Source organism: Pogonomyrmex barbatus, unplaced genomic scaffold (assembly GCF_055798465.1).
Source record: "Pogonomyrmex barbatus isolate J1 unplaced genomic scaffold, ASM5579846v1 scaffold19, whole genome shotgun sequence".
Classification (NCBI taxonomy): Eukaryota; Metazoa; Arthropoda; class Insecta; order Hymenoptera; family Formicidae; genus Pogonomyrmex; species Pogonomyrmex barbatus.
In genome coordinates, this window is record NW_028297115.1 from 4,263,593 (window position 1) to 4,287,869 (window position 24,277).

The 24,277-nt window shown below is 38.5% G+C and overlaps 1 protein-coding gene, 1 long non-coding RNA gene and 1 pseudogene across 5 annotated transcripts in view; 2 read left to right on the plus strand and 1 right to left on the minus strand.

The window, feature by feature from the left end:
- The window catches only part of LOC105426292 (calcyphosin-like protein), a 93,427-nt gene that overhangs the window by 15,805 nt on the left and 53,345 nt on the right, over positions 1-24,277 (plus strand). The gene's annotated exons all lie outside the window — the stretch shown is intronic.
- LOC148936943 (uncharacterized) lies at positions 10,132-16,864 on the minus strand. The gene is made up of 3 exons (XR_016138918.1): positions 14,935-16,864; positions 14,807-14,858; positions 10,132-14,707 (listed from the first exon to the last, which is right to left on the minus strand). It is a non-coding gene; the product is annotated as an uncharacterized LOC148936943 (long non-coding RNA).
- LOC148936944 (uncharacterized) lies at positions 17,025-18,983 on the plus strand (annotated as a pseudogene).

A 24,277-nucleotide genomic window follows, 5' to 3' on the forward strand; every position in this document is an offset into this window, starting at 1 on the left:
CCGAGATTACAGTGATTATAGTGGATCCTTTAATTAATATTTCATCAATGTGTTTTGAAAGTAAACATAGAAACTTAAAAAAAAATGCAACTATGGTTCAATCTCGTGTAAATATTACGTTAATTTTAGCAAAAAAAAAAAACAGTTACAACTATGTGAAAAATTTTTCAGTAAAAGAGATTTTTCTAAGGAAATTATTTTTGATCCATATTTAGAGGAAACTGCACATTATCAGTGGATAGAAATTATCGGAGTAAAATAAATATATAAATATATACTAATACGTACGATTTTACTTATTTCTGTTGACCAAATTTTGTCAGAATTTGATCTTATTTCGTCTATATTATGTTATGAAAATAAAAAAGTTATATTTACTTTAAAAAAATTATATACTATTGGATATTACTCACATACTGATGCTTACCAAATCATAGAAAATGCAGCACATGAACATTTTTCAAATAGATTTTTGTTCTCTGATATTTTTCCTTCAGATATTTTATGTTATGGCAATACTGATGATAGTTTTGTATGTTTTCATTAATATATAGTCAAGTTATTTAATTCAATTAAATCAATTAATTCAATTAAATTCAGTTTATTTTATTTTATTTTATCTATTTTTTTCTAACAGCAGCTGTTGACAATTAGAAAAAAATCACGTATAGTTAATGAAAAGGAATAGAAGAATCATTTCACTGCGTTATATATTATTATACTTTATGTATATTATATATTATTATACTTTATGTATTGTAAGAATTAGACGACCGTAAGCGGTCATGAAAAAGATTTGGAATATAAACAGCTAAAACAGAGAGGAGCCGTCGTGGTCGTGCAGACTAAGTGTCGGATTGATAGACGAGGGATCCCGAATTCAAATCCAGTCGGTCTCCGTTAATTTTTTTCGAATCTAATTGAGATATCTTTCAGTATATTATATATTATCATAACATATCTTATGAGTAACTTAAAAGAGTGACATAAAAGACCTAAAAAAATGTTTTCTAATTTAGAATGATACTTTATTGGTATACCGGCAAGTAATATATAAGCAACACCTAATTTATGAATGCCAGCGTGGAATCCTAATGGATTATTAATTTCAAAATCGTCATAGAAAAGGAAAATCGGTATTACAATATCGTTGATATAATTTTTCGAAATCTCATGCCATAAAGGTGATCCAAGAAAATAAAAAATATCTCTTGAAAGATTCATTTTCTTCTTTAATATGTTTTAATATTGACTGTAAAACATGTGGCAATTCAAAGAAATACTTCAATATTTGATGTAATGGTATAAAATGTAATGCTGTAACAGGTTGTATATCGAAAATGGAATTATTGTCTAAAATGTTACAAGTTGACATGGTTCCTATGTAGTAAGAAACAGGTTGAATCAAATGTTGACAATAGTATGTGGGCTGCTATGGGGCGTCAAAACAAACCCCCACCACTTTCCCACTGGCGCCAGGGGCGTGGCCTCCAGCTGTCAAGGTAGGGCCTCCATGTGGAAATGGAATTGAGGGGCGTGGCCGGAGATAATTAAATAATTAGTGCGTTCTGATTGGATTCTCCCATAGTTGCCCCGGCGCGTGATTGGACACTCCCATAATTGCCCACGCGCGTAATTGGATGCTCCCAAAGCTGCCCGGGATGTGATTGGTTGTCGAAATGCTAGACGAAAAGGTAAGGGGAGGGGGTGAAAGTGTCTGCGGCCATTCGGGGTCCGACAAAATGGCGTGTGCAAAGATGGCGCACATCTGAGGAGAATTTGTTTCGGAGTCTGATCGGGGGTGCGATAAAATGGCGACAAGAAGGATGACGGGGTGTTGAAGGGGGATATACCTAACCAGCGGAGAATGGAATGCGATGGGAAAACAGGAACGGACAAGTTCGCTTTAAATGTTTTAACGACCTCGGAGTTATACGAAGCTCTTATCTTATGACAAACGCAATGTCTGCAAAATGTTTTAGATATTTCTAGCTTGAAGTAATGTAGCTAGGATTAATTTTAGGTTGGAGGGAAAATAAGAGGACTGGAATTTAAGTTACAAAAATATTAAGTTTCTTGTTATGTAATACATCATTGTACATATCATTTCATAATAGTGTTTTTAATATTTAATTATTCTTAAAAGTTTGTATACAAGTTTGTATATGACACGTTACATGAGATTTATCGTATTTACTTTTTTCATGAAGAAAGATTTTACGAAATAATTATACGATTAATCTATCATTATCTTCGCTGAATGTTTCGAGAAATTGTTTAAGATTATAACTACGGATCAAATAATAAAGAAATACGCAGCAATATTGTTCACAAGTCTGAGAAAATGTGCCCTGTAGACGCATGATGTTCCATTTATGAGTAGTAGAATTTCGTTGAAGTCGTAGATTGAATCTGGAATCCAAGGGGAGTAGTCCGTAGCTATCGAAATAAGTGCTTTCTCCATGCTTGTCTATGTATAAGGCAGTGTTGTCCAAAGCAATCGTGATTATCGGTATTCGCGACGATGGCCGTCCACTTCGTTCACACTATCGATTCTGTCGGCAAGATACACATCCGCATGTCCGACACTGAGATGACGCAGCGCCCGTAAGATTTCGAGCGAATTCATCTCTCACAGAAAGGGGAAACATTTCCTCCCTCTCTGGTGTCGCTATATTTTTATCCTCTTGCTTGGATTTTATGGTAGAAGTCTCCTTTTTTTCATGTGCAAGTTTTAATAGCTCTTCTTTCTCCGTTTTCATTTGTTCGCACTCTGCTTGTTCTCCAAGCAGTTTCCAATCTCTTACTTCTCCACCTAAGGAGATTCGGAAAATTTCGTTTTATCGTAAAAACTCCGCTTTCTGTATCGGAGTCATTGAAGCTTTTATCGATAAAAGAATCATCGTTGCTCGAGTCACAGCTGTCTTCTTGCGATTGCATCCAGTACCTCAGTTTGCGCGTTACGCATTGCGTAACGCGCAACGAAATTTGTTAGAATTTCGATGAAACCCATGATGATGATCGCAGTAATTCATGCTCCTCATCTTCCACTAGGTTTTTGAATGCGAGAGAGATTTCTTCTAGATTATATATGTTTCTGCCGAGCGTTTTTTGCAAATAAAGTACTTTCTCGCGGCCTCTGCTATATACGTAACGTACCCGTCATACAATTTCACGTAGTTCCATCATGAAATGTTCGGAATCAGCTGTTCCGTCAATCCATTCGATACCATGGAAGTTTTGCGAGAGCCAGTTGTTTTCTTTCCTCGATTTTTCGGATAATTCGGTGAACGGATACGGTGGCATCACAATCCAATGATCTACGAAAGTTTTGTTAACTCCGATAAGCACAACTTCCTTCGGTATAAACTTTCTCTCGATGTCACGGAAACCTTGTATATCAACGATTATATCCATGATATAGAATATGCTTTTTTCCGAAGCGGCGTAGTTCGTGTGTCGAGTAAAACTGAAGTTGTTTTACGTTGTAGTTCGAGTAATATAAGGAGTGATCACAGTGGAGGATGAGATTTCCCACTGTCTTTATCCGCTAAAATCTACAATGACTTGACGCGAAGAGTCGATTTCCATCACGTTTTCGAACTCTGCGTAAAGGATACAATTAATCGTTGTTGTAATCGCCTTTTCGAATCGTACCTCTAATCGTAAACTTCCATGTCTGACAAGATTTCACTGCGCAATTTGCCGATAGATCGAGAGTGAGATCGAAAACGAAAAGCGTGAATTCATCAGCATAATCTTCTTTGCTTATGGAATTCCCCTCGTTTAGAAAATGGATGCCAGTTCCCGAGAAGAGGATTATAAGCCTCGATGTAGAGCGGCTCGTCTTTTGAAAAATTTGATTGCAGCGGTCTGCTCGGAATTTGCACGCCATCGGTATAACGAGAAGAAATTTATATTATAATTTTTGAAATTAAATGGATTTAGCTTTCTATCACCATTAAACGTTTTGTTATCGACGAATTCGACTATTACGCGTTTCGGAAGTTGACCGAATATCGCGTTATCAGTCGATTCTCCTACCACTTCTGTGTGAATCGTGAACATTTTAACTTCCACTCATGTCAGAGGATACTTGGCGGTTGTTTTACTCAACATTCTTGCATGATCGAGTAACACTCCGGGGCTTATTTTTGCTCTTCTTATGAGCAAACTAGCATCTAGAATACGTATTTTCGACGTTGAGTTGGCTTCTATAAGACAAAACGCATCTTTCAAGCGAACGCATCTCTCAAACGAGTCCTCTCTACCTCGTTAATTAAAAATTTATCCTAATTAAAGACGTCGCAATGAAGATGATCTATTAGATCCAGCGAACGTCCTCCTTGGACGTATCGGGCGCCTCTTACGAGAGCTTGATTTGGGATTCCTGAGTCTAATAGCGCGTCCATATGACCGGCTCGTCCATGTCCCAGAGAGAAGAAATTAGATGGGAAGTTTTTGCCGGTGAAGAATAATTTAATAATGTAATAATTTAACAATGTTCGATGTACGCACGGTACGCGTAGGCGTTGTTCGGGGGTGATACGAGTTTTTGATTGAAGTATGATTGAAGTAGTATACATCGATCTGGTTGAACATCGAATGTAGTAGATGATTTACAGGGCCTACTTTGATTCCTCCTGCCGCTGTTCCAGGGTCGAGTAAACTTTCCACTCGTACGCGAAGGCTTAGCTTGATATGCGTGAGATCTAGATAATCTTCTCCGTATCCGGGTACGACGAATTCTATAGGTGTGTCGTCCGCGAGCGAGGTTACCGGTTTGTAATAAATCCATTGTGAACTCTCGATACTGGTTTGAGTAGGCGGTAAACTGAAAAAATCGAGCTCGCTCTTTAAACATTCGCTCGAGTGAGTATGGAGAAAGAACATATTTCTCAAACTTATGATTCACACTCGCGTCAGTTAAGCGAATATATCGGATCAGTGCGCTTTTTCCCGCTATTTCGATGTTTCGCTTTTTAATTTTTTCGCCGCTACTTTCCTTTTCGATGATTTTTTATCCACTTTTTTCACGCCGATTTTCAACGATTTCTTTTTTTTACCGACTCGTCTACGTTTAGAACGAATAGAACTTCTCCCGAATTTACTGGTGCGTGCGTCGTGCCCTCCAAAGGGAAACTGAGCCACGCGCATTTTTGCGGATGTTTTATATCCCGACCCCTTCATTAATTCGCTTATATTTTCTTTGGTTTTTCTCTTGAGATTTCTACCCGATTCCTTGAGTCGCGTTTTGAGAGCTTCCTTGAACGGAGTATTGTTTTCAACATCCTTTATAACACCAATTCCGGCGCGTAAAGTTTCTTTCTCGAGTGCACGTATTTCCCTGCTTAGATAAGAAAGCTCTTCTAAATAATCCTTCGACGAAATTTCCGATTCCGTGACTATGTTGATAGGGTGAACCAACAAAAATTCGAGGAATTCCTCCTCCCCTATTTCCACCATTCTGCCTTTCGTAATAGTCGTCGTATTCCATGGAGGTGATTAGTTTTTTCTCAAAGCTCCGAGACTTTTCACCGCAAATGGTAATTAACGGACACGTTTAAAGTGTAATGTCGCTATTAGCGTTCCGGATTCGAATGGTATTTTTTCTTCATGATCTTTTATATCTATTTCAATTTTACGGAATTTCGTTTGACGCAATGGAGTATATTGCAGAGTGAGAAAATATTTTACCAGATTCGTCCTGTACGTAATTACAGCCGGATGTATTGATTGGAACGATTCGAAGAAGCGGGCTTCGCGTATCGCCGGTTATGTAAGACTCATAAATCGCAATAAACGTACATTTTATCAGGGATATTGCGCCATAGACTACAGGATTTTACAGTTCAGGAAGATATAACACGACCTCCACCGACGATAAAACCGAGTTTGAAAAACGAAATTAATTCGTTGGAATTAGGTAACTTGTGATGGTAAAAAAGGATGGCATCATCGGTGTCGATTCTCCCCAATATTTGAAAAATATTAGCCGGCAGATTTATATAATGAACGAGAGTACAGTTTTCGTCACATTCGACGCTTATGAGGACATTACTGTCAGAGCTTTTTTGTAGGTCGAAAGTAAAATGCGAATCGACGTAACTACACTCTCTATTAATCGCGGATAAGCTCCTCTTTAGTTTCATAAACACCTGCCCGTAAGTGTGAGTCTTTCACCGTAAACTTATCAGCATTTGTTTCATCCTTTACGCTCTTCAAATCGGCAAATCTAATCTTATTATCCTTTTGATGTACATGAAAAAGACTGGAGGGAAATTGAATCTCGCTAAGTGCGATTTCCCATTCTCCGAATAAATGTATACTGTGAGGTAATTGTGTGGTAAAAGAAGAGGTTGTATTTCCCGGAAAATATTTCTTACTGCTATCGCTCGGAAGAACCATGAAAAATTACTCCTCCTCTTGGAGAAAAGTTAAACTCGAAGCGGGGATCCAGCTGTCGAATTTGTTGGGATATTCTCGCCAGCTAACTAACAACTGTTTATTAGTACCGCGGCCTCTGCTCTTTATCACACGGTCGACAATAAACTCTTCTTTCGCCAAGTTTTTATTGACTCGTGCTAATTCTTGTTCATAAAAAATCTCATCGATGTGTTCTCCCGATAAATCGCACAATTCGTATACGCGGAATTTTTGCCAGTGAAGAACGCGACAAACTTGAAATATCTCCTCGCTCTACCGCGCTTCGTATCCTTTCTCGAAAGTAGCTTTCGCTCTATTGACACGTACGAGATCGTTAATATCGAATTTAGCCTTTCGCTCTACTACCACCGCATCCTTCTCTTCCCTCCTACGCCGTTCCATATTTTCGTGTGCGATGCGGGCATTTTCTCGTAACGGTCACCGGTTGCATTCTGATGGACGAATGATGGGTGTGATTGTAAGCGCGCACAATATTTTGCAATACATCAATGTAACGCCGCGTATTTTTATGAGTAAAATAGCGCCACATTCGCTCCTTCAATTCTATTGAAACGTTCAACGATAGCAGCTTTGATGTCTGGATTGTGAGTTACGCGATAACGTATGTCTCTTTCTTTCAGAAAATCTTGCAACGATCATGCGGTAAATTCTTTACTCTTGTCGGTTTGTAAGTACACGGGCACTCGTCCATCGCTTCTCGAGAGAATGTTTTGGAAGCCCCTTGTCACGTAATTACTCGTTTTATCCCGCAACGGTTTCATCCAGACGAATTTGCTAAGTATGTCAATAATCACGAGCAAATAAAAAATCTGTCGTTATAACTCTTGAGACTACGGAGTTCGATCAAATCGGCCTCCCACAGATCGTCGATATTCGTCACATTATAACGTAATCGTGGAAATTTTCACCTCGAGAGGAGGTGCAGTGTGTATGCGTCTTGCGATTCAAGCTAGCGAGCTACTTCTTTACGTGAGATATTCGATTTAACTGCACGCGTTAGGTTATCCATTGCCAAATATCCCGCATAATGTGCAGGATCGTAGTACAAATTTTCAAGCTCGGTCATTTCAATTCATTCCAATCCAGTAAGCGTCTCTTTCTCGCCTGTGGAGAATCTTTCATGAAGGTTATAGGGATATCGATTTTACGAAAACGCGGTGAATAAAACAATGCACAATTCGCTCCCTCTTCCTCGCTCTTGCGTTTTTTTCCCTTTCTCTTGCGTCGTACTCTCTTCGTCTCTCGTCGTCGTCGTCGTCATTGTCGTCGTTGAAAGTTTTCTTGATATTTTCGGAGTGGAACTCGCTCGTAGTGGCGATAATATCTCGACAAATGTGATTGCTAATAATTCCTTATTTCCTACGAGTACAGCCGGGGTGCTCGTCGTACGCAGTAATCGTGCAAACTCTCTTCTTATTGCTTTCACGGTTTTTCTTTCGCGCATCGCAGCGTTTATCAGTTCCGTGATTCGAATTTTTTATAATGTTACCCTCGATAGTCACGATTCCTTCCTCGTTCCAAGTAATTCTCGCGGGTACTGCTTTATCAAGCAAATGTTTCAAAACATGCCTTGGCACGAAAACTTTTCGGCACATTTTCTAATATTTTTTCGATGCTTTGCTGCTCGCGCCTACACAAAGACTCGGCCCGTAGTGTATTACTTATATACTCTTCGAAATGAGGAGATTTGCTTTTGTTTGTGATTCGCGCGCCGGTTCCGCTACATTTCCCTCTCGTGCATCTAAATTGTTCTCATCGGCGGCGTTATGCGTCGAATCTTCCTTTTGCGTTTTATCAAAATGAAGATATCACCAAAGTATTCCTTATATAATTTCTATTTCTCGCTTACATCGCGCGGAGTGGGTGAATTAAGAATCCTGCTCATATCTGAATCGAGTCATGATAAAGGCATACCGGGTGTTTGTACGGAATTTAAATTTTCTCCTTGTATCATCTCCGAATTCTGTCGTACGGCGTTTTCCGTCGTACCGTATTGCGAATGTTGTTGGAGCTGATGCTGCATTCTTTCGAGATTATCCATAGAAATCAAGATCATCTTCTTTGCCCTTTCCATAACTTGACTTCTTTTCTCTCGACCTATCCTCCGATAATTTTTGAAAATAGGAAGGATAGTATAGGCCCGATAAGATACGGTAAAAATCCGCCTCGCTGTAATAATAGCTTTTTCTTACTTTTCTAATTACAACGTTTTCTCGCTAAGTAACGCAAAGTTGTTTTATACCTGCTTAGACGATTTTTTTCACTGCGTTCGAACGGAACGTTACCCTTGAGAGTATCGAAAACGCACTCACAAATACAGCGAATGAATTTTTCGTCCGCCGGCGTAAAAAAAAGGCGCGCTGATTTTTGTTCAAATAACACAGCGCTTCGAGAAGACAGATATTTTTCTTACTGATCGTACATTCCGTGATTTTTCTCGCATTAATCGATGACGTTCTCTTCTTCATCGCGAGGAACTTGCGCGACTGCCGCGAGAGAATATAATATTTTTATACGAAACTTCCGGAAAAGGATTTGCGCGCTACATAAACGTAATTCACTATATCATCGAGAAATGTGCTCGTGCGAAAACGATACTCGTTCGGAATTCGATTGTTTTAGATCGAGCAATAAATATCCGTGAGGTTGAGACGTGGCGTGGTACGCTTCCTCGAGAAACTTTGGATTGTTCGGATAGACTTGACGAGCGAGATGACGAAAATTTGCGCGCGATCCCGAGAATTTTTGAAAACCACAAAATAATTCACGTTCAGAGATATATCGCGTTGTCCACGCCTCTGATGAAAGAGATTTTGTGTGAGAATTATGAGATTTACATGTGCTGAGATTCTTATGATGACTTCCCTTAAACAGATCTACAGATCGCTTCGCTTGAGGACGATTCCCTCATAAGATCGTCAATTATTATCAACTTCGGACGAGCTGGATCGCTAGAATAATCTTCCGGACGCGGTAATCCCTCGTGAAATTCAATCACTGCAACGAAATCTCGAGTTTTGTATTGAAGCTGTTGATAAGCATCCTGCCACTCCGCGTAATAAAACAAAATTCTTTCGAAACGTACATCGACCATTTCGGATAAATGATGAAGAAATCTCTTCACAAAGATCGTTTTCCCACATCCTGTGAGACCGCACATGATCGACGTCCACGTATGTTTCCACCGTACATCCATTTTACGAAATGCCAGATTTGCGTCTGTGCGCGATTTCATGAAGGCTGATTGTGAGAGGGTTGTAAGCTTATTCCTGCGACCGGGGGGGGGAGTCCACCGCGGCGAAGATACGCTCGCGTCAGCGTTCCCCCGCGACAGCTAGCGAAAAACACCGCGGGGCAGAGGACTGATTCACCTCCGCGGTGTGAGCAAGCTTATCTTCGGAGATGCTCGCAACGAAAACAGCGTTATAAGTTAGCCGTATAGTTTGCATTAAAAAATTAAAGCTAAAATTATTTTTCTTAAATATAAAATATTTTTATATGAAATGAAAAATCTTTTTTAAAATTTGTTCTATATATATATATATATATATATATATATATATATATAATATATATTCTTATCTTTTCTATAAAAGGTATCGTTTTTATAAAAAAAAATACAGAATACGCGAGGGAAGGAAATTAAAGAGATCAAATTTTTCTGTGCATGTAAATACTTTATTTTTAAAAATGGTGGAAGGAAGGCGGAAAGGAGTTACAGGAAAAAAACATGTTTTAAGAAATATAATTTTTATAAATTTATTTAAAATAAATTAAAAATCAATTTTATAAAAATAAAACTTTTTAATTTAAAAATTACAATATTTATTTAAGATATAAATTAATATTAGCACATGTACATATTTACATTATTTTTACATCTTGTTCTCTGAAAAATATATTTTACAAAAATTTCTTACAATCTTTGACTAGGGGCGGAAAACTCGATTATTTAAGAAAGATCAGACGAGAAAATTTATTCCGGTGCATAACCGTACAGAACCGAAAAATTTATTATTTTATTTATTAATAAATCTATGTTATTAATAAATCTATGTTTCAGCAATACCGGTGCGCATATCTTTGTTTCATCTCGCGTAACAACATCGTGAAACGCTGTGTGTCGAATTGCACTGAAATGTAGATTTATCGATGAACCGGCTTGTCTTGTTCGTCTTGTCTTGTTCTTTCCTTTTCTATTAACATATTCTTAATATTGCTAAAATTTATTAACCTGCTATTCGATGAATTTAAAGTAATACCCTTAATTTTACATGTTTCGTGTGTGCGCCCTGACAGAGTACGAGCAATGTACGCGTAGAATTTCGGACCACCGGAAACAAACGATTCGATGTAGCTCTGCGGCCGTAGCTCTCGAATTCGTCTGTCATATCGCCCAGGAAATTCTCCGTACGCGGTTCATATTCGTTCGGATCGCCTAATATACTAATATATATACACGAATCCGTGTCATAATATAAAATTCGTTTATCCAATAATTCTAAGTAACTACAATTTTAATCGCGCTTGCGCCGTTTGTATGCCGCGATCATAACATTCGTAAGTGGAGAATGTACGACCGCCTCTTTTCGGAATCGCCACGAAACATATATTACCTCGTCGTTTACGGGTAATATACCGGTTATCTCGTGCTCAGGATTCGTAAGCAAAGTCATAAATTGGTGGTGAGATTTTACAATTTCGGTATTCGGCAAATTGGATCGTTGGCCGAATTTTCTCCAAAATGAATTTAAACAAAGCTTAGCGACCGAACGTAAACCGAGATTGCGTGCGATGTTTCGCCTATCGAGAGTGATATCCTCGGTTTCCTCATATTCCCGAAGGTAACGCTCCTTAGCATCGTTAGCATCTTCCCTGCATTCGTTCGGCCAGCCGCTCGCTTCTTGTTTTAATTGCAAAAAGATATTAATATATTTGGTAAACAGTCCGCCTTGACGAGTATCACTATCGTATCGCGCGACTTTATTCCCAAATCTCACTCACATGCGTCACGAGATAAGCCTTCTCGACGGCTTTGCGTAATTCACAAGATACCCAGGTGTGACCTTTGAATTCTCGATCCGCCGGGCTCTCATGAGTACACTCAACCTATAAGAACATTTCGCAGCAACTTCGACATAACGCAAACAATAATTTATCTTGTACGCGATACGATAGTACCGGATGAAAGAGATCACGTGGTAGGAGTACTTTACATTGCACCTTCCTGCAGACCTTCGACCGAGTTGAAATTATAATTTGGCGATACCCCGATTAACGAAGAACACTCTTGCCCGACGTAAATTTTAGGATGCCCGATCGAGAAAACGCCGGTTTTCAATACGAAAGGATACAGAGAGGATACGATCGACGTAACGTATTTTTTTCCGTACCTGAAACTTCGTATCGAGTGATGATATTTCCCGTGCGTCCACTATAAAACGGTTCGCGAGGATCGAGAGGAGTGTTCTTTACCAACGGATGATCCTTAAGAAAATTCTGCATTTCTCTATTATTCGAAATTTCTCGGTCGAAGGAGCACTCCCATTTCTCCATTACGTGGTAACCGTGTTTACGAAGGCGCCATGACATCGCGAGCATTCGTTCGTAGCGCACGTCGATCGTATCCTCGCGATTCGCAGACAAAAGCGTACTATCGCGATTTACTTTAAAACACGAAGGGGCACCCATGTCAGAAACCGTAAAATTGTAGCACCCAGCGTCATTTTCCGTAACCGTTTCGTAATATCCATCGACGGGCGTGCTATCGATTTTATATTCGTGACCTCGCCCTGCGTGGATAATGGGATGTCCGAATTCGCGTTCCATCCACACCAACCATTGCAGAGCTTTGTGCGATTGCCTGTCAACGTTTCTGTAACCGCCCAACGGAATGACTTCTATTTCCTCCTTACGCAAAAAGTTTTTACGAAAAACTCTCATGTGGAAGCGATAGTACATTCCTCAAACGGACACACGTTTCCACGTTCTAAAAATATTTTTCTAAAACTCATGTACGCTCGTCGAAGGATATCTATGTCGTTTCGACAATATCTGATAATTTCGCGTTGAAAGTCGAAAATATAAAATATTTTTACGAACCATTTCCGCGTGCCATGCGTGGAACTTTTCGCGTTCTTCCGGCGACATGTGATCGGGAGAATAATATCTAGCATCAGGAATTGATCCTATATATGATTGGTTATCGATAGTATTAAATAAGTGCGGGAAACAGCCTTTATTCGACGTATGCTCAGACCAAAGGCCTTAGATAAATCGAATAAACGCATTGGCATATAATTAATACTATCGATAAACTTCGTATATCCGACCATCATTATAACGATTTTTATTCCGTTCAAAATAACGCGTGGTTCATGGGTGCTCTTCGGATTTTCTACTAAATATTTTAAGATAAATTGCACGTTGAACGTTTTCGCATTATGCGCGATACAAATAATTTGTTTGAAACATTTTGTTATTCGCGTTGCGAAATCGATAAATTGTTTTACGGGGTCGAGACGGAATATGAACTCACGCATTCCGCACCATCGGCAGCGCACCGTCATGTCGTCTTCGTTTGCACATGCTACGCAAATTTGTTGCACTACGCAAAGAGTCGGTACATGGATTCTCACGTTTTCGGTACCTACGAGCGTCTCATCTTGCCGCGTTTCAAAATCGTAAAATATAAATGCGACACGACCGTTTGTTTGTTCGTTCATCGCAGCGTTATCATTTTCATTTTCACACACCTTTTTTTCTACTCGCATTATCATAGTACTTGTACCCTCGCCGAGGTCACTAGCTTTACGAGCAAGAGGTCGCATGAAACATAGATGATTCATGATTACGGTAACGAACGACATGTTTTACAAAAGACCGTGTCGCATTTATGTACCGTGTTTGCACGTATAAATCGCCAGCAATCGCTACAAATTTTAACGGAATTATATATGCTCGCGCGAGATTTCCCGTTATATGATTTTTTTCGCTCGATGACACTTGAAACAAGAATTACCGAAAAACGTATGATTACACGTACGCTTCGCACCTAATTATTTCTCTATCGTGATTTATGCACGAGGACGAGGTGTGATAACGTGGACATTTTTTCGCGCAACGATGTCCCTTATCGTTTCGAAAGCCCGTGTTGCACGCTTCGCAGTAACCGCTATGCGAACCGACTGCAGCTCTTAAATTTAGGATTATAATGATGCGAATCCTCGTAATACATTATATTTAATGTATACGAAGGTTCGCGTCCGAGGGAGACGAGTAATGCGCGACCGTCGTATCTCGGTTTTTTACTTCGGCCAAAACTATTAAAATTATAAATTATAAATTATAGCGATATTTTCCGCGGCGAGAAACCGTTGAAAACGCTCGATTTCATTATATCTGCAACCTTCCTCGGGGATCGCGTTCCTCGTTAACTTAACCGCTAACTCACGCTGTAATGAAGAACTCGCGTATCTTATGGATTCCCACCTCTCGTGCAACTCTCCCGTGCGCAGAGTACCACGTTCGCAGTAAATCCTCGCCGCTACGAGGGAGCGAGGAAGGCACAGATTGTCGGAATTTTTTATTTGTAAAATCGAGCGTTTCGCGACGCTTTCTTGTGTTAATTTATTTGATCTCTCTGCCCCAAAGGTACCGCTACGTTAAAAATGCGTATGATGAAATCCATCGCGATATCGAAACCCCCGGCACTTTGCGCTACCGAACTCACAAGTTTCCATATGTCCTCATGAATCAAGTCTCGCGCCGGATGAAACAAAAGGTCTGCTGGGCCATGCGATAAATTTGTCGAATTGAAGGATAACCTCACGTAATCGCCCGGTCCGCTCAAACGTATCGCATACGCGTGGATTTCGCGAAACGCGTTTTCTAAATAATTCACGATATCGCTAGCACCTTCCGCGAGAGGACGTATCGCGAATGTCGCTTCCTTACTTCAAATTTAGTACTTCAAATTTTTAAAATTTTCGAGAGTTTTTCGCTCGTAATTCAATATAAGTGAAATTTTCACTGACCATGTCGTTGTTGTCGACCACGGCGTCCTCGTCGGTTAACCGGTGCTGTTGCTGCTGGTGCCGCTGTTGCTACTGCTGTTGTTGGTGCTGCTGCTGTTGTTGCTACTGTTGTTGGTGCTGCTGCTGTTGCTGGTGATCTTGAAGATCCGTCAAATAGTTCTGAAGCTGTTGTAAATAACGATCTTCTTGTTCTTCTTCGCATAAAACGCCTCCTCCTGTTTGTACTGAAAATGAGAAACAAAAAATATTAATGATAAATATTTTAATTATACTCGATTTTTATGTTAGCGAATAGATTCTAGCATACCGAAGGTATCTCTTACCTTGAGCAGCTTTCTTCTTCGCTTTTACAGAGCTTTTATAGAGCGTGTTAATCTAGCAAAAAATATTTAATTATAAATTTATCGGAAAGAATAAATTATCTTAAAATTTAAAATAATATTAAATTTACCTTCATAATTTTCCGGAGAATAGCCCGTTCGTGTTTCGCACTGATGGAAAATCTCGATCTCTTCTTCTAAAAGCTCATCGCACATTTGCTCAAAGGCTCTTCTCCTGTTTTCTTCAGCCTCGTCATCGGCTTCTTTTTCGTCATCGTCATCGTCATCTTCTTCTTCTCCTCCATCATCTTGTCTTTCTTCGTCAACTTCTTCTTCTCCTTCTTCATCTACATCTTCTTCTTGTTCTTCTTCGTTTTCTCCCTCATTTTCTTCTTCCTCATATTCGGATTCATCCAAGTCGTTTGCTTGTATTAAAAAAAAGAAACATCGTTGTTATTATTATTATTATTATCTTTTTTTCAAGAATTAGCTTAACACGAGTTTTATAACTTTTATTATTTTAAATAATTACTCACGCGGTGTGTAAATTTCGATGTCGGCTTTGCTCACAGTCGGCTCCTTATCATTGATATTTTCTTCCGCATCTGAAACAAAATTAAGCTTTTATTAATTGAATTCGATATTCAGTGAGCTAATTTTGAAAGCAATATTTGCTATTTTTTTACCTGAAACTAGATCAACCGTTGGGATATCTCCTCTTCAGGCTGCGCGTCTATCCGCATTCGCATTCGTCCTAAAAATTCGATATTTTAATTTAAAAATCTGAAAATTTAGAAATCTAGATTTTTAATTATATCAATTTTCTATTATTTTACTCACGCTCGTTTACTCCTTTCGCCTCGTCTTCGGCGGGGTGTCTCAATCCCTGTGGTTGGTACAATGTACAACTGCGATGTTATCTCTCGCTTAAAAAATATTTAAATTAGAATTTTTTAACTACATATTCTAATTTCAATTGCTTTAAAAATAAATATTTACCTCCTCCGGGTGCACTTTGTAAAATAAGCGATATGTCCGTCAGCATCATCCTCCCCTACACCAGCTATCACACCGGTTATATATTCTTTTACAATATTCAAAAGTCTTTTGTCCACGAAATACCCTAATCTGAACATAATGCTCAATAGGGTTTTCGAGCATTCCGGTACGAATTTTGCAAATATGATGTAATTTGTTTCTTCTTCATTTGTTAATAATGAAATATAAGCCCTCGCGTTTATCGTCGGATTGATATTCGCGAACGATAAAAGATCTTCTTAATTATTCACAGAGTGCCATTTTTTTATTCTTTCACTATTTTAGAATATTAAGACAGCGAATGAATCGGGATAGTAATGTAAAAACCGGCCAAGTCACCCCGAGAAAGTATAATCTCGGAAATAGACCTTTTTTATAACTCCGCGCGGTATTTATACTTATTACTTTGAAAATCTTAGTGTCGGTCCACAATAGGTATTTAATCTTTAAGCCTTAAGAAATTGACTAATCAAAATCGATTATTCTTTTTATATTCGATTATAATTGGTCAATTTCTTACTTCTTAAAGCTTAAATTACCTATTGTGGACCGACACTTACCCGCACACTCCGAAAAGAGGGTGACACGCAAAAAAATGCAGCGCCATTGGACAGGTCAAAATTTTCCTTACAGGTTACATCTTTTCTATTCTCTCATAGCTAAAATATAGCTAAAAGAAAATGAGCTCTCTACTCAAGAAACATCTCTAACCCTCTCCTTTTTGTAGTTTCTAGGTTTATTAAAAAATATTTTGTGAAGAAGTTTTAAAAGTCTAGAAAATCTAAAATTTAAAATTTTAAAATTTTAGAATCTTTTAAATTTTTTAATTTAAAAATTTTTTTAAATTTTATAATTTTTCATTTGCTCATCTGCGCGCGCAGTTCTTTTTTTTTAGTAGATAAACCAACGAGCTCGACGAATTCGTCAGCCCTTGATTCATTCGAGAGTTATCCTTCGAGGTTTCAACTTCGTAAATCCGAAGTAGTCTCTCATTTTGACACTTGTTATTATTAGTTACATTTGAGAAGAAAACAGGAACAATGACGAGCTGAAAAGCTGTTCCCGATACCGAGAAACGCAAATTCCGGAGCCGAGCAATGCCCCCGATTCCGAGAGGCGCAAGTACATCTATGATATTCTGAAGGGAAATTGTAACGAGGAACGAAATGACAAGTTCTAATCATATAGCATCAGCTCGACAACATATGAACTCAACATCTCTCACACGAAAAGGATACACGTTGGATTGCAAACAACAAACGAAGGAGTTTTCGTACCAATGATTAAATTAACCGGTAATTATGCAGAAGGAATTTATTTCGACGCTGATTCCTGGCAACAATTCCTAAACAACATGGGGCTTATCGGCGAGTATTTAAACGCTAACAATAAATCGAGATCGGATCCTATCATTGTCAAAAATGTTGCGATCAACATTACCTCCTCTTATGGGTCACGATCCATATTACTGGCATATAAAGAAAATGAAGAGACCGCTATGGAAAATATCGAAAAAATTCAACATCGAGGAATGACTACTGGATTCGCAGCCATCGGCGAAGAGGCGTAAAACTTATGCTGTTGCAATTATGATGCAGAAGAATACTTTTCACGAATTGGAAAATATTGTGAAATGCGTCGACGCGCATTTAAAACATTTACAAAGCGTGACCGATAATGTTAACAAATGCATGCAATATCTTATAAAAGAAATAGAATTAAACCTTCCGAAAAGTTACATAGATAGTGATATTGTAAAATTCTAAAAAAGTTTGAAAGGAAATTATCACGAAATCGCACGCAATATACATACGCAAATAAACGATTTAACATTTCTGGATATGTATTTCGATATAATATTTGTGGAATTAACTTCTCTCAGATTTAATGAAATTCTTCGTATTATTTTCTCAAATCATAATTTGTAACTTTTATTTATGAATTGATATAATATGTACAATGATATAACAATAAACTTAATGATTTTATAACTTAAATTCCAGTTTTTGCTCTTATTTTCTTTTCATTCCAACCTAAAATTAATGCGCTACGTTACTTCAAGCTAGAAATATCTAAAAAATTTTTCAGACATTGCGTTTGTTATAAAATAAGACTTCATATAACTCCGAGTTCGTTAGAAAAACATCTAGTGCGAACCTGTTCGTTCCTGTTTTCCTATCGCATTCCATTCTTCAAGTATATTCTCTTCAGACTTCTCTCATCTTTCTTGTTGCAGATATCACTTTATCGAATCCTAAGCGGTCTCAAAATAAATTTTTTAAGTTTCGCTAGCTATTAAGCGTCGAGAAACTTTTCGTCTTAAGAAAAACTTGATTTGACATCCCATATATACAAAGTAACAAATTCCTACCTTCGGGGCGTTCTATGTATCGTACCGCAAAAATCTTTTTCCATTAGCGCAGTGCCCACGAGCGGCCCGGAGCAATGCAAAGAATCAATTTCCTTCCTTTGATCCAGCTACGTATCATACTATAAAGTTCACATTCCATTCTCATCAATATATTCTTTCAGACGCCTATCATCTTCGTAGTCGTCATTTTATCAGATCCTAATCAGCTCTGGAATACATTTTTAATGGTTTTACTAACTATTAGGCCTCGAGAATCCTCTTGAGAAAAACTCGATTTATTTCCCTCATATACAGAGAATCAGTTTCTTCGCCCTATCCTATCTATCGTACCATAAAAGTCGCATTCCATTCTTCGCTGGTCAGGTATATCCCCCTTCAACACCCCGTCATCCTTCTTATCGCCATTTTATCGTACCCCCGATCAGACCCCGGAACAAATTCTCCTCAGGTGTCCGCCATCTTTGCACATGCCATTTTGTCGGACCTCGAACGGCCCCAGACACTTTCACCCCCTCCCCTTACCTTTTCGTCTAGCATTTCGACAACCAATCACATTCTGAGCAGCTTTGGGAGCATCCAATTATGCGCGTGGACAATTATGGGAGCGTCCAATCACGCGCCGGGGCAACTATGGGAGAATCCAATCAGAACGCACTAATTATCTAATTATCTCCGGCCACGCCTCTCCATTTCCACATAGAGGCCCTATCTTGACAGCTGGAGGCCACGCTCCTGGTGCCAGTGGAAAAGTGGTGGGGGTTTGTTTTGACGCCCCATAGCAGCCCACATACTACTGTTGACTATTTTCAAAATAACGTTGACAGAATTTATCTTGTTGTACCCCGGATGGGCTACAACGTTAATTTTTAGAGATAGTCGGGTCCGTTAAGCCTAAGGAGTTGGGACTCCGAGCAGGATCGAACGAATGGAAGGAAATCTTGAAATCACTAACACACTTTCTTTAGGATACTTGATTTATTTAACAACTGCACAATTTCTTGGATTGCTTATATTATTTCTTTCACACACGGTTAAACGTCGGCGGGCGCGTATCGCGTTACTCTGGCGGCCGTCGACCGAGTATGTCACCTGAGACGTTGATAGTACGGCTCGCGTGAACTTCGCTGTGCTCGTGTAATATCTTGCGCGATAATTATAGTAACGATTCCGAACGACACGTAATGTTTGATTGATTCCCGACTCTGACTATTCCGCCTTGTATAGCCGGTTATATAGTCTGATCGATGCCCGGTCAGCATTCTGATCGATTGCGTCGATCGGTTGCGTGATATTGATCAATCAATATCACGCTCGATTTGATCATCAAATTTAGGAATTTGTTGATCAGCTTTTTCGCAATGTTCTCGCGATGCATTTCTTCGGTCTTTCGAAAGACTGGTCGCGATTTCGGCGATCACACATTTGTGTAATCTTTCGAAAGACTTTTCGAGGTTCGTGCAACCTAATTTTGTTGCCATGCGGACTACTTTTATTATTGGTTGTAGGCCTGGCTACAACATCCCCCCCCTGTTATTAAAAGAAAACGGAGGTACGAAGTTTTCGCTTTTTACATAATTTTTTGTTTTTTCCCGATATATTTTTTGGTATAATCGTTTATTTAGAATCACTTGCTTTTGCTTATTCTAACGGCGCGATTTACATTGCGTGCGTTATTGTTTCGTTTTGTTTTTTCTTCCTTAATACAATTATTATTGTTGCGCTAACGATGATTATTATTATTAATGAGCTGCTAATTGACACAGGATATACAAAGTGTTTTTGTTGAAAAAAGGGTGTCTCGTTATTGTTTATTTCGTTTTTCATGTCATTTAATTTCTTTGTTAATTCTGTCAGGTCTGTTGCGTCTTGTATAACTTTTAATTTTAATTTCTCTGTCTTATTTGTCTTGAACGTTTCGCTTAGTAGCGTAATATTATATTTCGGTAGATATGTTTTTATTTCTTTTCCTTTATTGGTGCTTGTAGATTTTATTGTCGCGTCTGCTGTGACTATTTTGCAATTGTCTGACAACGTTATTTTTCCTGTATTTGTAATGGTTGTACGCGTTTCTTTACTATTTTTGCATGAAATTGTAATAGTTTGTTTCGCTGGTGTGGAATATAGCCAAGAATATGAATTGCTTAAGGCTATCCATATGCTATTTTTTATTGTTACATACTTAATTTTACAATTATTATAACAGTTGTCATTTTCTGTATATATATCTATTTCGCATAGTGGGTCGGTTTTTACATTTCTTATTGGAAAGATTTGTTCGCACAAGTAATTTGTATTTATTTGCTTGCATTGTTTTAATTTTTCGTGGGTTAGTTTTGCGTACGTGTGTCTGTTAGTATCCAAAGCGATTAATGGATTGTTCGTCTCAATTAATGCGGATATATTTTGTTTGTATGGTACCGGTAGTGGTATTACATTTAATATCTCATATAGCGGAAGTGCAATTAATGGGAAATGTAGGGTTGTGTATACGTTTGTTTTGTCGCAGTGCGCGCTCATTGTCGTTACTTTTTCTATTGTCTGCCAATCCTCTTCCCTTATTTTAAATGGGAAATATGATCCTTGTGGTATTTGCGTGATTGCTTCTTTAAGATTTTTTATTATTTCTTCTAACGGTATTAGTCGTGGGTGTAATATTCCACTTTTTATCGCCGTTAGGTATTCTATCGTGTCTTCCGCGTTTTGTGTCACTGCTGCAAGTATTGCGTTGGTGATTATAAAATGTTCTTTAATGTTTTCGTTACTTATTTCTGTTGTTAGCGTCATTTCTAATTTTTTGATTTCATTAGCTAAAATGTTTTCGTTATTCTGAATTATTTCTTCATGGTTATTTATGTGCGCTATTGTCGCGTTTATAATCTTGATTTGGTTCCTTATTATGTGCTCTGTCGTTTTTTGTTTGTTGTCTAGGATACTTAGTTGCTCATTGATTAATTTTCTATCTTCATTGTCCATTGTTCCAAATAATGTTTTGGCAATAGTTCCTATTCCATCTATTAGTCCTCTTTTCGTTTTTGTCTCTTGTGCTTTATACAGAGCGTTTATTCTTTTTATTAAGTGTTTTAACCGCTGATAATTGTTTTCAATGATGATATTATAGTTTTGACATGACCCCTTGTTTGTGAGGTGTAACATTGTGCATATATTTTGCGTTTTTTGAATGTATTCTTCTATTTGTTCTGTTCGCTTTTCAATTGGCGAAATATCTATTTTTATAATTATCTTCCAGAATGACTCGATTATGTTTAGTTTTCCTATTTCCTCGAAGTATATTCCGGGGTGATGCTTGAAGTTTTCTATTTCGAATGGTAATTTTTTCTCTTCTTCTCCGTTGGTCATCATCCATATCTTTATTCTGCAAAAATAAAAATTCTTATTTCTCCTGAAAATTTGTCGCTGCTCGAATTCGGCGTTTTTTCTTTTTATTCCTGTTCCCAGGTGTAAAATTACTTTATTCTGAATTTGTTATCTTAGTTAAACGATTCTCCTGTGAATCTGTTTAGCTTGCTTTTTTACGACGTATATCGTTTCTCTTGGTGTCTTATTTATTATATCGGTGCGATCCTTCTAATATTTCATTTTCGCGATGAGCTCTCTGGCTGCATTTCGTCAGTTGTCGAAGTGCTTTCCTTGTGACACCATGGGTCACAACGCTAATTTTAATCGTGCTCCGCCGATTAATTTTCAATGACGATGCCGCGGTGGAAGCCTCGTCTGATGACGAGGGCTTCAATATTGAAATTGACGATAGTGATGTTGACGAGTTTGTGGGCCAGCCTGACGCTCAGGCCCATTTCCATCGTGTGCGTGAGTGGTTGATGATCGTCAATCGCTTCTATAGCAGTGGTGTGTTCCATGTTTGTGACGAATGTATATGGTTCGTCACCGATGAGGCTCCCGGCAGGATTTTCGAACTGCCCTGGTCCGTGGAGCTTTATGAGCTTCTTGTTTCAATGACGACGCCGTACTTGCCGATGTGGTGGTGGAGGACGAGGAGGTGGAGGGTGAGGAGGTGGAGGACCCGGATGATCCCGTCGAAGTAGCTGCTCAGGACGAGATTGATCTGGGGGATGATCCCGTGCAGGCGAGGGACCGCTGTCCTGGGGCCTGATGTGGTGCATGCCTCGTATTAACATACTTTAGTTTGTAGTGTAGTTATTTTAGTGTAGTACTGTAGTGTAGTACTGTAGTGTAGTACTGTAGTGTTTTTGTAACTATGGATTATTTTCCTGCTGAGATTCTTCCTCAGTAAGTCTCAATGTTTTTATTTTTATTTTCTTGTTTCTCTTATATTATTCTATATTCTATTGTGTGCTTTTTCTTTTTATTTCCTTTTTAATTTTCCACGAACGGTTTAATTCGGTTCGCGTGTACGTTTATCGTTCGGCGGCCCATTTTTATTTTATAGTTTAATTCGCTTAGTTTTTCTAGAATTGTGTAGGGTCCGATCCATAACGCGTCTAGCTTTTTTGATCTCCCTCGCCGAACTGTTTCGTCGTGTAGTAGGACTTTATCTCCTATATCGAACGTGCGTATTTTTGTTTTTCTGTCGTATGTTTCCTTCGCTTTTTGTTTTTCTTCTTTTATATTTTCCTTTGCTATCTGATTCGCGGCTCGTATTCTTTCACGGAGTTCTTGCGCATAATCATCGTATGTATACGATGATTTCGGTGAGCTAGTTAGGGCCGTAGGTAGTGGTGCCTGGTGCCCGTATACCAGTTCGAACGGCGTGAATCCCGTAGCGGTGTGCGGTGTCGTATTGTATGCGAACATCGCATACGGTATCCATTCGTCCCAGTCTGTCTGATCATTATTAATATAATGTCGTAAATATTCGGTTAATGTCCGATGTGATCTTTCGAGTGCTCCGTTTGTTTCTGGATGATAGGCCGTCGTTTGTAATTTGTGTATTTTTAGTAATTTGCACGTATTCTTAAATAATTCGCTTGTAAAATTTGTTCCTTGGTCGGTTAATATTTTGTCTGGAATTCCATATTCTAATATAATTTTTGTGACAAATTCTTTCGCTACTGTTGTCGCCTCTTGATTTTGTATTGGTATTCCTTTGCTAAATTTTGTTAAACTGTCCTGGAATGTCAATACATATTTGTTTTCCATCGTTGTTATAGGCAAAGGTCCTACAATATCTAACGCGCATTTCTCAAATGGTTTTGTTGGCATATCTGTTATCATTAATGGTGCTTTAGCGCGTCGTTGCAATTTATTTTTCTGGCAATATTCGCATTTTGAGATGTATTGCTCAACGTCTCTTTTTAATCCTGGCCAGTTGTGGTGTAATCGTATTCTATTTATTGTTCGTTCAACGCCCTGGTGTCCTCCTATAGGTGCGTTGTGATATTCATATAATATTTGTTTCTTTTCTTCTTCTTTATATTGTTTTTCTGACGCGACGTCGTCAGTTTGCTGCCCTTCTGTTATTGTTGCTACGTTACGGCTCAATGCGTCGGCGTTAGCATTTGCTTTCCCAGCTTTATGTATTATTTCATAATCGAATTCTTCCAATTTTAATCTCCATCTGACTAAACGTGATCCGGGATCTGTTACGTTAAATAACCATATTAACGGTTTATGATCGGTAATTATTTTAAATTTTGTCCCGTATAAATAAGGTCTAAAATGTTTTACTGCCCATACTATTGCGAGTAATTCCTTTTCAGTCGTATTATAATTCTGTTCTGCTCGCGATAGTACACGGCTGGCGTACGCGACGGGTTGGTCTTGACCTACCTCGCCTTGCGATAAGACGGCTCCTATTGCATAATCCAATGCATCCGTTGTTAGGAGAAATTCTCTCGTAAAGTCCGGATATTTTAATATCGGTGCCGTCGTTAATTTATTTTTTAATGTATCAAATGCGTTTTGCTGTTTTTCGGTCCATTCGAATTTCTCTCCCTTTTTTGTGAGTTTTGTTAGAGGTTTTGCTATTCGTGAGAAATCTTCGATAAATTTTCGGTAATATCCGGCTAATCCGATAAATGATTGCACATCTTTTACTTTTTTGGGCATAGGAAAATTTTTTACGGCGT